The 13553-nt window shown below is 41.1% G+C and overlaps 1 protein-coding gene across 16 annotated transcripts in view; it reads right to left on the bottom strand.

Annotated features, from left to right (window-relative positions):
- Positions 1 to 12366, bottom strand: part of B3galt1 (beta-1,3-galactosyltransferase 1) — a 568919-nt gene extending 556553 nt beyond the window's left edge. For 12 of the 16 annotated variants that reach the window (XM_052725878.1, XM_052725870.1, XM_052725881.1 and 9 more), the window contains exon 1: positions 12102 to 12333. The gene's annotated coding sequence lies outside the window, so the exon portion shown is untranslated. Of the gene's footprint in view, positions 1 to 12096 lie in introns of all 16 variants that reach the window. The other 4 variants (XR_008215368.1, XM_052725886.1, XM_052725885.1 and 1 more) reach the window with 3 other exon arrangements.
- Positions 12367 to 13553: the final 1187 nt, after the last annotated feature.

The raw sequence follows: 13553 nt of genomic DNA, 5'->3' as shown, positions 1-13553 counted from the left end.
TAATCCTCGTGTTTGCTTGTCATGGCTGTGCATCTGCCTCTGATTTCTGGATAAAAATGCATTACTGGTCATTTGATTACCTATTTCTTTTTGTTACGCATGTTGAATCTACTAATGTCTCCAAATATATGACCATTTCCCTACTTGGGGCCATTTCCTTAGGACAGAATCCCAGAAGGAGTATTAATAGATTAGATAATATGAATATTTTATAGGTTTTCCCCCATACAATGCCAAATTGCTTTCCAAAAGGGCTGTGCCAGTTTTAATTGCAATGAACTGTCTGAAAGCACCAGATCCACTTATGCCTGCCAACATGAGACATGATTATTTTTAATATTGTCATTTAGCAGGTGAATAGTCATCACATTGTTCATATAATTTATTTAGTCCAGTTAATTACAAGATGGGAAAGGAGGACATCCAAAATTAGGAAAATTGACAAAACCTCAATATTCTACTGCTATCCTGTGATCAAGATGACTTCACAGATCCCAGGGGATCACCAAGTGAGATCAGTTAACAATAATTTACATGCACATAAAGCATGCTGATAGATAAGTGCAAATGTGAGCAGAGAAATGTGTGGAGGAGATGTCACAAACCAAGTCTCTGATCCCGTCCTATCCAGCAACAACAACTGAAATAGAGGGCACATGAGCAAGTATGAAAATGAACACAGGCACCCACACTTCATAATCAAGACAAAACCACCTTTCAAACCAGCTACTCCTTTTCTAGCTCCTATGACCTCTTGTCTGAGACTAGGCCTGGGTTATGCTGACCAAAGGATCAAATACATATTCACATAACTCTTCATCAAGAAGGGACTATCTCATGATAAACACAGTATAGTGCTTTCCACAAATGCAGTTGCACAGAGTTGTAAGGAGGCACTCTGTGTGCAAACTTTGTCAGTCTGCTCAAATGTTGGGTTTCAAAAGCAAAAAGCAAAGCATTTATGCAATAGGCAAACATCAGTATAAAAACTAGAAAAAAAGTTTAAAAAATAGTTTTTGTATAAGCATTGGCAATCTTTGAAGAAGTGCCATGTTTAATTTACACACCAACATTTGGCTTGGATTGTAGATGCTAAGGCGGCTGAGGCAAGTATTATTTCCTGGCATTTTGGAGGGTGGAAGGGATAGGAACTTGATTAGGAAGCCAGAGTAAAGACCTCTTCACTAAGAGTAGGCATCATCCAATCCTCTGCGGACCTGCAGAGAACACAAAGGGCTGAAGAAAAGTGAAATACTCTCTGCTTAGGTCAGGATGATTCTCATCTTTCTATAGGACAGTGAACATTCTAAGCAAGGGCTTTACTACTAACATATATCCCCAGCCTGTAGCACAAATTGTTAGGAGGTCTGATTAATAAAAATACACCCAGTGCCAATTATTGGGGTGAATGCCGGAAGATCAGAGAAGCAGAATAAGCCACAGCCAACTCACCTTGTCAATTCCTCACCTTATCCCTGTTTCCTCAGACTGGAAGCCTCTGAGTCCTCATCCAGAATGAATCTCAGCTGAACTGCTGCTAAAAGCCTAAAAGTTTAACCGACCCTAGTTCCTGGTTTTCATACCTTATATACCTTTCTGCTTCCTGCTATTACTTCCTGGGATTAAAGGCCTGTGTCACCATGCCTGGCTGTTTGCAATGTGGCTTTGAACTCACAGAGATCCAGATGGATCTCTGCCTCCAGAATGCTAGGATTAAAGGTGGGGGGGGGCACCATTTTCTGGTCTCTATATCTAGTGGCTGTTCTGTTCTCTTACCCCAGGTAAGTTTATTAAGATGCACAATATATTGGGGAACACAATATATCTCCACTCCAGCCACCATATAATTTTCTTTAGAAGTTATTATTTATCATCAATAGGTATGAAACAGTCGATTATAATGTCCTGCCAATTCCTATCAAAATTATTTCTTATACTTAAAACTACAATATCCACAATTACACTATCCAAAATAATAAATTCTATGATTTTATCTAAGCTTACATAAATACATAATGGATTTAAGATCATCCTTCATAATACATTTTGTATCTTTTTATTTCATAAGCAAGGCCTAATGTAATTGCTAATCCTTCAAAATAATGCAACAGATCCAAATTAAAACTAAGACTTAAGTGTATGAAGCACAATTTACCCATTCCTTCTTTACTGGATAACAGATTATTTCTATGTCCACATTTTTCAAAGAGTACTTCAATGAAATTGTGTTTATCTCTGGTTAAGTAAAATGTAATATATATTAATAAAGTTTTGGTACTGAAACAAAGGGAGTTTTTAAGGCTCTTCACATACACAGCGAATATCTGAAGTTTTGACCTGTCTGGTATCTTCTACTTTCCCTTCTGTTGATTAACAGTTCTCTGGTTTTCCTTAAAATGTGCTTTTGGGCCAGGCGGTGGTGGCGCACGCCTTTAATCCCAGCACTCGGGAGGCAGAGCCAGGCGGATCTCTGTGAGTTCGAGGCCAGCCCGGGCTACCAAGTGAGTCCCAGGAAAGGCGCAAAGCTACACAGAGAAACCCTGTCTCGAAAAACCAAAAAAAAAAAAAAATGTGCTTTTGAAGTGCTAAAACTCAAGATGCACTCTGAGCAAAGCATGGGAATGCAACCTGAAGTGATCCAGGTTCATTCCCCAGTCTAGGAATGTTGGCTTGAAGCAAAGGAAAACAGAGACTTGATGATTCCTCCACTGGTGACTGGACCTGGAAAAGAACTCATCGGTTTCTCAAAGGATCTCCGTAAACCACCCTGCTTCTCCCCACTGCTTCTGATTCTGTAAGCTACAAATGTCATCCCTTTCCCATGCTTCCGATTCCTTAAGGTAGTCATGAGTGACTTCTGTTGGACAGAGCTAAAGAAATGTATGAACGCCAATGAACAGCATTATCGGAAGTCCAGGAGTCTTTGTACTCTACCTCGTCCTCACTGTTTTGATCAATCTTTATAAATGAACCAACATTATTAAAAACTTTGGTATTCCGCCGGGCGGTGGTGGCGCACGCCTTTAATCCCAGCACTCGGGAGGCAGAGCCAGGCGGATCTCTGTGAGTTCGAGGCCAGCCTGGACTATCAAGTGAGTTCCAGGAAAGGCGTAAAGCTACACAGAGAGACCCTGTCTCGAAAAAACCAAAAAGAAAAAAAAAAAAAAAAAAAACTTTGGTATTCCAGCAAGAGCTTTAGAAATGTCTCATCAAAAATTTACCTTTTTTTATCACTAAAAATTTATTAATACTTAAATGCTTACAGGGTTTGTTGCAAATTATGAAAACATTTTCTGTCCACTCTTGCTTTTGTGATATTTTAAAGTTTTTGTATAATAATGATACTCATTGTGCCTAATTACATTCAATGTTCCTGCATAAATAACGAACATGAATCCCATTCTTCAATTAATTTTCAGTCCACTGGAGGGGGATAAATAGGAATTGAGAATTATAACAGTGAAAAGCCCTCTATTCGCAGAAAACACAGATAAGCTCCTGTAAGGGTGGATATTAAATCACTATTAGTAATTTGTGCTAAGAAAATTTCTTGTTTAATTCATTTATAATTATACTTAAGGCATTTTTACAGGTGAAATGTTAACTTGTACAAAATTAAAACCTTATATTTTCTCCATATATTTATGCATAATAAGTCTCTAGCTTAGCTTAGTTTCAGACCATTCTATGCTAACTATTAACTTCATGTGCTCTTTAATTTAGAATGCAATATGGTCACATATTGTCTCAAAAAGTACTCTATTTCCTGTAATCATATGTTAATCACACTTTTTTAATTTCACAGAGATCTGAAATTATTTAAGAGTGTGCTTTATTTTCAAGTTTTTATCTGCAGCCTTCATTCTCTTCTCCATGTTTGCTTGTTAATAATACACTGGTAAAGGGTAGAGAAATTATTATAATTTTGATATCCTTAACGATTTGACAGGTTAACTTCTCAGAGTGATTTATATTTATACATTTTTGCTAATAAAATCCACTTGATATTCCAGATAGATTTACTTCTTTTTTTAAAAAATAGTTTTGTTGTGCCTGGGACTGAAGCAACCAACATGCTAAGAAGTAGTTTTCTGCGGCTTACCTTCATCTCCAGTCTCAGGTAAGTGTCAGAATCTCTGTAAATTTCTCGATGGCCTCTCTGTAATTAATCTGATGTCTCCACATAATTCCACTTGAGCCTATGTGCACATAGGCTCCTACACATTTACTTACGTTTATTGCAAATATCATTTAATGTAGTTTTCAGTTTTAATATCCTCTGAGATTGGCTTCATGTGACATATAAAGGAGAAAATTTCACAGTATTGAATAACTGTAACATTTAACATATAAAGAGTTGGAATATAAATTTATATGTATGTATTGTGTATGTGGGAGAGAGAGAGGGAGGGGAAGGGAGGGCAAAGGAGAGGAGAGGAGAAGAAGGAGAGGACAAGGGAGGGGGGAGCGGAGGGGAAAGAAGGGGAGAGGTCATCTGAGGGAAGAAGTGTATCAAAGAGAAAAATCAACATCATATTGGGGCAAAATGACTATTTTTAGCTCACCAAGTGATTTCAGGATTGGCCTATTTTGTCGTTTAGTCAGCAAGTTTAGAAACTAAAAGATTATCATTAGGAAATTAGGCCAAAATAGTTACTAAAATAGTTTCAGAGATGCAGTCCATTGTTAGCTGCTGTTTGTTTTAAAATGTAGCACCTGTCCCCTTTGTAATTAGATAGCTGTGCTAACTCAGAGAAATGAACAAGTATTATTCATATTTAATCTGTGTATGTTCTCAAATATCGAAATACAAGAATTATTAATGCATCATTGTATAGACATGAGTAGAGTAGTGATGGTCCAGAATGTATATTTACTAGCTTACTACTGATATAAAGACAGCCTCGGTGTAATCTTTACATAGTATGCATGAGTCCGTGGCACATCTGTGTATATTTAGTATGTTCCTTCTTGTCTAATGGCATCTAAACTTACAGTTGATTGCATATTAAGAAACTGATAGAAGTGGATGCAGAGATCCACAGCCAGGCCTCAGGTGGAGCTCCAGGAATCCAATTGACGAGAAAGAGAAGGGATTGTATGAGCGAGAATTGTTGAGACCAAGGTTGGAAAAAGCACAGGGACAAATAGCCAAACTAATGGAAAAACATGAACTATGAACCATAGCTGAGGAGCCCCCAACTGGATCAGGCCCTCTGAATAATTGAGACAGTTGATTAGCTTGAACTGTTTGGGAGTCACCCAGGCAGTGGGACTGGGACCTGTGTCCTTAGTGCATGAGCTGGTTGTTTGGAACCTGGGGCCTATGCAGGGACACTTTGCTCAGCCTGGCAGGAGGGGACTAGACCTGCCTGGACTGAATCTACCAGGTTGAGCTGAATCCCCAGGGGAGTCCTTGCCCTGGAGAAGACAGGAATAGGGGGTGGGCTGGGGGGAGGCAAGGGGGCGGGAGGAGGAAGGACAGGGTAATCCATCGCTGATATATAAAATTAAATCAAATTATAAAATTAAAAAAATAAAATAAAAATTCAGAAAATAAATGTTGATGAAGATGTGGAAAAAAAAGAAAAAGAAAGAAAGAAACTGCCTCTGGGATTTGTCCTCACTGAGTAATAGGACAGAAAGAAATTTGCCTGAAAGTCTATCTCCACAGGGAACTGACTCAACCATTATGTCATTTATATATGGCAGGGACCCACTGGTCATGAAAGAATCAAAAATAAGTCAATGACAACAATCAGTATGTAGCATTACTATATATAGTATAAACCATCTCTTCAGCCAGAAACTTTTTTATGACAATGATTTTACTATGCACAGGCTGTCTTATGATGGAATTCCACAGTTTCTTATTTCTTCTTTATGAGAACTAAAAGGCAGACATTAATACTTTCAAATTCCTTCATCACTCATTCACGTTATCCCCCTGTGCTCCGAAATTTCCTTTTGTGGCATGTGTGGTGAACTGCTGTCACTGTTCTCATTTTATGAAGCTAACAGAAAAGTAGTTGTTAAAGTTTTATCTGCCATGGTTTCCTTATTCTAAAACATTTAAGAACAAAAACAATAAGAGCTGGCCAACAATTTGGGGATTTCTCAGCGTCTCTGAATTCATCTATTAATCACTGAATTTCAGAGACCCCAGAAAGGGAGATATTTCAGTTTAGAGATTCTAGCATGTAGATCAGATTCTATGAGTCTATAAATACAGCATTAGAGATCATATACATCTATATTCTATAGGTACAAAAACTGACGTCATTGCAAACTTATGTACAACCCAATAAATCTTACATGACATCTCTCAATGCACCACAATTTATCACTTTTTTTTGGCTCTACTATAGTATTAATACAATGTAATATTAAGTCATATATTGAGATGCTATATGTACAAATGATTAGATGCTTTCATTTCTTCTTTCCTGCATATTTTACAAAATGTTAACTCTCAGGGTAAACAGATATGGTGATAGACTGTGCTTCAAACACTGCTTCTAAACCTAGCTCCACTTTCACTGACTTTAGATACCTTCCTGAAGTAAAAGTCACCCTTACACAGAGGGGACCCTTGGGCTACGGATCTGTGTTCTTCCCAGGTTAAAACATTTGATTCCTGCGCAGTTCCTATCAAACAACTTCGCCATCAGCTTGGGTGCGCTAGATATGATCATCTGCTAACCTTTTTAAAACACCAGTTTTCTAAAGTTTGTAGTTAAGAAAGAAAGGAGGAAAAAATAGCATCAAAGGGATGAAATACTAAATGAGTGATACTTACATATTTTTGCCTCTGGAGAATAAAATACTCAGGTGGTAATATCAGAAGGCTTTCTACATCTCATAAACCTAGACTGGATCACTAAAATTTTGAATGTTTTCTTCGATAATGGAAAACCATTGAGAACTAACTGTTAGCACGACACATGTCATACTAGTTCTCCGTCACACTAGGGCTGCAGAGCAAGCTGGCAATCACTTATTCTGCAGTACAGCTTCTTGAGCACACAAACTTCACTTTCCTTAATATGAATATATTATTTACAAACTAGATTCTGAAAAATTAAGCTGGATCCACTGTTCACAGGGGGTAAGTGATAATGATCCTTTTAGATATAGGCTAAACTTTAAGGAAAATAATGAAATGGAAGGAAGCACAGAAAATTAAATTGAAATCATAATCACACACACACACACACACACACACACTTGTTGAAACGGAACAAAGTCAGGGCACAATTTTGAAAAGTTTTATTTGTAACTGAACTGTCTGGATAACCAACTTGATTTTTAACTAAAGACAGACTTTCTTGGCAGCTTTCCAATTTTTTTGGCATTTCTACCAGAGAATTGGATCATAAGTCTTTTACTGATCATAATCTTAATGGTGATACTGACTCCAAAATTCAGGGCTTGTGATTGGCCTTTACAAATGCCATGGATTTGACACTTTCAACGCAGAAGTAGAATTTCTTTCATTAAAATTATGCCTTTGAATCCATCCTTAGCCACCATCGACTCACTCAATTCCTTTGGACGACATTTTATATATAAGTTGAATTTGGATAGTCATAAATGCCTTTTAAAAACTATTGATTTAAATTAATTTTGCTAAAGGTCAAATGCTTCATTCCTTAGTTCCTCTGAAAAATATTCTGGGTTGATTTACAATTTTTGAGACACGGTCTCACTAGGTAGCTAAGGATGATTTCAAATTCACAATCCCCATGCCTCAGCTAACTAAAACAAGGCTAGGATTACAAGTGTGTGCCATGATGCAGAGATCCACAGCCAAGGACCAGGCTGAGCTCCAGGATTCCAGTTGGAGAGGGAAGAGGGATTCTATGAGCAAGGGGTATCAAGATCACGATGGGGAAATCTACAGAGACAACCAAACAAAACTAATGGGAACTCTTGAAATTTAGACCAACAGCTGTGGAGTCTGCATGGAACTGGACTAGGCCCTCTGCATAAACAAAACAGTTGTGTAGCTTGGTCTGTTTAAGAGGTCCCTGGCAATGGAACCAGAATCTATCCCTGGTGCATGAGCTGGCTTTTTGGAGCCCATTACCTATGGTGGGACACTTTGCATAGCCTTGATGCAGGGGGGAGAGGTTTGGACCTGCCTCAACTGAATGTGCCTGACCTTGCTGACTTCTCATGGGAGGCCTCACCTTTTTGGAGGAGGAAATTGGGAGGACTGGGGTGGGAAGGCTGAGAGGGGAGTGGGAGGAGGGATGAAAGCTGGGTCTGTGGTTGGTATGTAAAATGAATTAAAAATTTCTTGATAAATAAACAAATGAAAACAAGTGCATGCCACCACACCTGACAGAATGTTAAACATTTTAAAGGATAGATATCTTATACTTTCATTGGTTGATTGTCTTGGGGGCACCAACCTTTACCTTAACACTCACGTCCAGTGGATGTTCTTGTGGGCCTCATACACAACTGCAAGACCAGCAAACATGGAGTTATCTTTGTGACTGCTTGACAGTTTCAACATTCACTCAAGTACTTGAGAGGGATATACAAATTATTGTGCATTAGCTGAACAGATAATTAAATGGAAAAACGGAGCCATGGAGGAAGGGTGTAGAAAAATACACATCGGTAGAAGAACAGTATACTAGTTTTTATTGTTTTATTTATTATGATCTATTTATCTGAATAGCACATAATGGCAGCTGTCTCTGTCTTTATTCTGTGATAAAGTTCTAAAACCCCCAACAACATTCACCCACGCATTAGGAACAAAGTTCAATTTGCTAAGATTTGCTTTATTAAGCCAGCATCACAGTCAATAACAGATTACTAAGAGGGTTGACAATATTGCCAAATGAAGAATATTTCTCATACAGAATAGACTTGTTAACTTGTTTCAAATGCATAGCAATCAAGTCCTCCTAGCGCTCTTGCTCTCTCTCTCTCTCTCTCTCTCTCTCTCTCTCTCTCTCTCTCTCTCTCTTTCTCTCTCTGTGTGTGTGTGTGTGTGTGTGTGTGTGTGTGTGTGTGTGTGTGTATGGCATATATGTGTATGCATGGGGAGAGAAAAGGATAGAGTGACAAAGACAGGATAAAAATAACTTTCTGATTTACTACTGGTTGAGATTTGCAACTACCCTAAACTTCTTAGTTTTATAAAAAGAATGATCTCATCACAGATAAAAATAAATTTATACAAAATAAATTATCTTTATCACATTTTTTGAATACATTCTTATTTTTAATTACTTGACATGTATGATCTGTTTCATAATGTAATTGGACCTATTGCACTGTTTGTCATATAAGTCATTACCTTTTTGGAAGAATTAATCAGCAAATATTGAAATTAAAATTTAGTAGAGGTCAAAACGTGCATTTAGTGACCTGGAGCTTTGACAACTTGACATTTACTTGAGTTAGTAAAATCTGTGTAGAATATAAGGCAGTCTAAGCTCATGGGCTACCCTGCAGAAAAATAAGCCATACTTGAAGGAAATTTGAAGGCTTGAACTGCTTGTAGAAACTAAGTGGCTACTCTACCCATTACTTCCTACAACCAGTTTGCCCTTTCCTCCTGACTCTTACAGGCTAGCTTCACTGGGCTTACACATAAACATACTTCTGCTTTTATCTTAATTCATGGGCATGCACACCTTTCTCTAAATTTTAATATATTTATTTTAATTGTTCATAAGGTGTATTGACCTGAAAAGGATTCTTTTCCAAAGTATAAGCTTCCCTTTAAAAAGGCCACCATAAAGTGAGTACATTATTCTATTTTAAGACTTGTAACTTACCCTACTATATAATGCAGTCTACTTAGATGTTACTAGATAGCAACTCAAGGGGCACTTTATTAGCCAAATTGTCAAAATTCTCCTAAGAAGTTCCATTTTTTAATATTGGTTGCTATTACTTATTTCCTTTAAATTTAAGTTTATTTGGGGTTATTTATTCATAGTATGTAACAAATTTTAATCTTATACTTTCATACCAAGCCATAGTGGATACAAACATATTTTTTGCCAGTCTACAGGTTTGCATAAAAAGACCCACAAAACTAAAATCAACCATTTAATATGTTAATAATAGTCACAAAGTACCAAACATTACAGTAACTTAGAATTTGGTATAATAAAAAAAAATCACCTGAAGATAGGTGAATCTTGATGAGAAATCTAACAATGTATATTTTAAATATATCAGAGAAACAGACTTTGGAGCCAGAAGTCATATGTATTAAAAACAAATATTCAGTAGCAATTTCTACTAAAGCAACTACCATCAAACCAAAAAAAAAAAAAAAAAAAAAAAAACAAACAAGTGTCACTGCTACTTCATTGCAAATTGCTCATTTCTTTTAGAATAACTTAGTTACTAAACTGAGGGAAAATAGAATCTTTACTTTGCAAACTACAAAGATACCTAGAGGCGAAGGCCTGGGGTTTTTTAACAGCTCTCTCCTTGCTGCCTATAATATTCCTGTGAGGTACCTACCTTACTTTCATTTTCACTGTTCTACCAAACCAGAAATGAAGCCAAACAAAGCGGTTTCTGGGTCTTAAGTCTGAGTATTTGTTGTTGTTGCTGGGTTGGGTTTGTTCTGTGCTTGAACAACAGATTCCTCCGATGTAAAAGATAACACAGTTTCAAACAGGGCAAGTGCTTTCGCCAGTTCAAGATCCAGTTCCCTGTGTTAAGCCAATTTTGTTCTTCGCAACACTGCCAGCCAGAGGAGCTGCCCTCCCCACCCCAACAGCTCCCTGCAATCCCATCTCCTGTCACAGACAGAGCCTGTCCCCGCAAAGTGCCTTAGTGCTGAAATATTTAATGAAGTTTCAAAAGGAGAGATTCCTGTGGAGACAACGGATCTCGGAGAAAACAGTCGCTAACTCTTAAGTTTGTGCGTCCTAAACAGGGATGGGGTAACCACTGCAGTGAGCTTTAGAGATCGGGACTCAGCCGGAGAGCAATACCCAGTTGCAGCGGCGCATAAAATTCATCTTCTGCGGAAAAGGGTTGCAGTGTACATGGAACTCGCAATGGCTTTACAATATGGAACATGTGGGAAAAACAAAAACAAAAACAGCATACGCCCTGAAAGAAGCTGGATACAAAAACCTGGTTAGCTTTGCTAGTTATTGTGCTCCCGAGTCTGGTGGCCCAGATCCCAGCAGGCTTGAAGTTTTCAAGTGCATAGCAGCTCTCACAGCATCTGTCCCAGGACACACCAGTACCAAGCTGGGACCGCACACCTGTCAAGCGGCCCAGGAGGAAGCGACTCCTCCAGGACGTTCCTCCGACATGCACACTAGCTCCACTCCACCTCTGCCCTGTGGTCCCGTCGCGTCCACCTGAGCCCAAAGGCGCCAAACCTTTGGAATCGAATTCTCTCCACCCCAAATCTGCGCTCCTGGAAAGTGTACTGAGCCTCCCATGCGCGGCTTCTGCCACCTAAAAGTGATCAGTCCCCAAGCCTAGCCTCTGACCCTCGCCCCACATCAACTTCGTTTTGCTCCTCTTCAGCAAGGTGGACCAACCATTACTCTCTGCTCCAAAGTCCCTGGCGTAAAGTGAGACTCAGGGGAGCCTCGGTGAATGCGCTTCTCCCCTGGCGCGCCAGACCCAAGGGCTCCTTTTCATTAAGGCAATAAAGTTCAATTTGCCCAATTTCTTCTGAGCCAGGGGAGACTTTCCAGTGCACCGTGTTCTCCCTCCAGCCAAACTAAAAACACCCTGTTCACTCCATCCTAGCCGGGATCCTTGAAGGACACCGGTCCACATAAAGGGGACCTACTCCTCTCCTTGCAAAGTGCCCCAAACCTCGTGCGTGTGTGTGTGTGCGCGCGCACACACACACACACACACACATACCCACACTCTCTCACACACACAATGCCATCCACGCGCTGTCAAAGTCTGTCACTGCCTAAGCCAGAAGGCAGGAGCTGAAGCTGCACCGGCACGAGCATCAGCCTGGCCAGGCAAAATGACTCGCCGTCCAGGTCCCAAACATCCTTGTCCGGATGCACTGGACGCTAAGCGCCTCGTAAGCACCCTAAGATCACAAAGCGGGCTAAGGAGCCGCACCTTACCCGCGGGACGCACGGTCTCTGGCCGTTCAGCTGGCCCGCGGGCCACAGGGACGCTGCAGCCGGGGTCCCAAAGATGCTTATTCTCCGCTGCCGCTGCCCGGATCCCCGGCGCCAGCATCACTTCTCCCCCGCCTCCGCCTCCTCGTGCTCCGCTCGCGCGCCCGCCCCTCCCGGCGGCCTCCTGCAAGCCCCGCGGCGCTGGCTGCGCGCGGTGGACAGCGGCGGAGGCGGCGGTGGCGCCCGCGCGGGCTCGCTCAGCTGCACCAGCCGAGCAGCCGCGGCGGCAGCCGGAGCACCGGAGCCGGGCTGCGCTTCCCCGGCGACGGCTCCGGCCTCGGCGACTGACAACGCCCGGCAGCCAATCGTCGCCTCGCCCCGCGCGGCGGGGGGAGACCAATCAGAGCGGAAGGCCCAAGGTTTGCCTCCGCCTTTGCTCAGCAGGCTTGTTTCCGGGAGAGGATGCTGCTGGGGTGTGGGATGGGGGAAGGCAGGGTTGGTGCGCAGGGTTGGGGGCTCAGGGCCGGGAGACCAAGATTCAGGGAAGAAGCCCAGCCCACAAATCTGGGCCAGGGGCGCTTTCTGACTGTCATCGGAGAGCGTCTTGGCATGACCGGACACTCCTGGTGACAGTCCCCAGAGCCTTGGCACGGAGGTTCAGCGTCCTGGCATCACTGTGCAACGGTCTGGGAACCCAAGTAGAAGCAGCGCTTCTGGAGACTGAATCCCTGGAGGTGGTCACTGCCTTGAAGGAAGCAAGCGAAGTCACCAGACAGCGCCCCCCTCCTTCTTGATTTGGCAGCTGGAAAGTGGTCCCTCTAGTAGTAATCAGCCTAGACAAGCCCAACCTAGAAAAGAGACACACTGAGAAACGTTTTCAAAGTTCCTGGCAGAGTGGACCTTCCTTCTCTGCTCTCCATATAAACTTCAACCCGGTAAAACAACCACCCAAGGAAAACAACAGAAACCACACAGAGACAGCCAGTCCGGTTTAAGCAGACGACTTAATTACCTAGCACTTGCACATTGGTTTTATTCACTCATTTGGGGACCATCAAGTCAATCTGATCCAAGAGGTTTTAAGAGTGCGTATGCGAATGTGTCTAAACACTAAGGGATACTGTTTGGCAGAGCACGAAAAAAGAAACCTAGCCTATTCTACTCTTTCCTGCAAACGCTAATAATTCTTCCTTGTAGAGTGTTTTAATTTTCTAGTGCAAATATGTCAAAATGGCCATCAAAAGGACCCAGAGGACTACTTAAAAGCCTCCACACTTAATTTCTAGAAACAAAGAAAAGGAAAAGCAAAAACAAAACATCTACACAACGGTTTGAACAGGAGAGAGACACCCCCCAAATGACCCTTGCTCTCCATGGAGATAGTAAGAGCCACTTCACAAGGCTTTTTGTGAGTGTTTAAAAAAAATCAAATGTTTAAATTTTAGCTACATCATT

The sequence above is a fragment of the Peromyscus californicus genome, unplaced genomic scaffold, assembly GCF_007827085.1.
Source record: "Peromyscus californicus insignis strain IS unplaced genomic scaffold, ASM782708v3 Scaffold_7__1_contigs__length_154581171, whole genome shotgun sequence".
NCBI lineage: Eukaryota > Metazoa > Chordata > Mammalia > Rodentia > Cricetidae > Peromyscus > Peromyscus californicus.
Note: the sequence above shows the minus strand (reverse complement) of the source record. Positions and strands in the feature narration are given on the sequence as shown.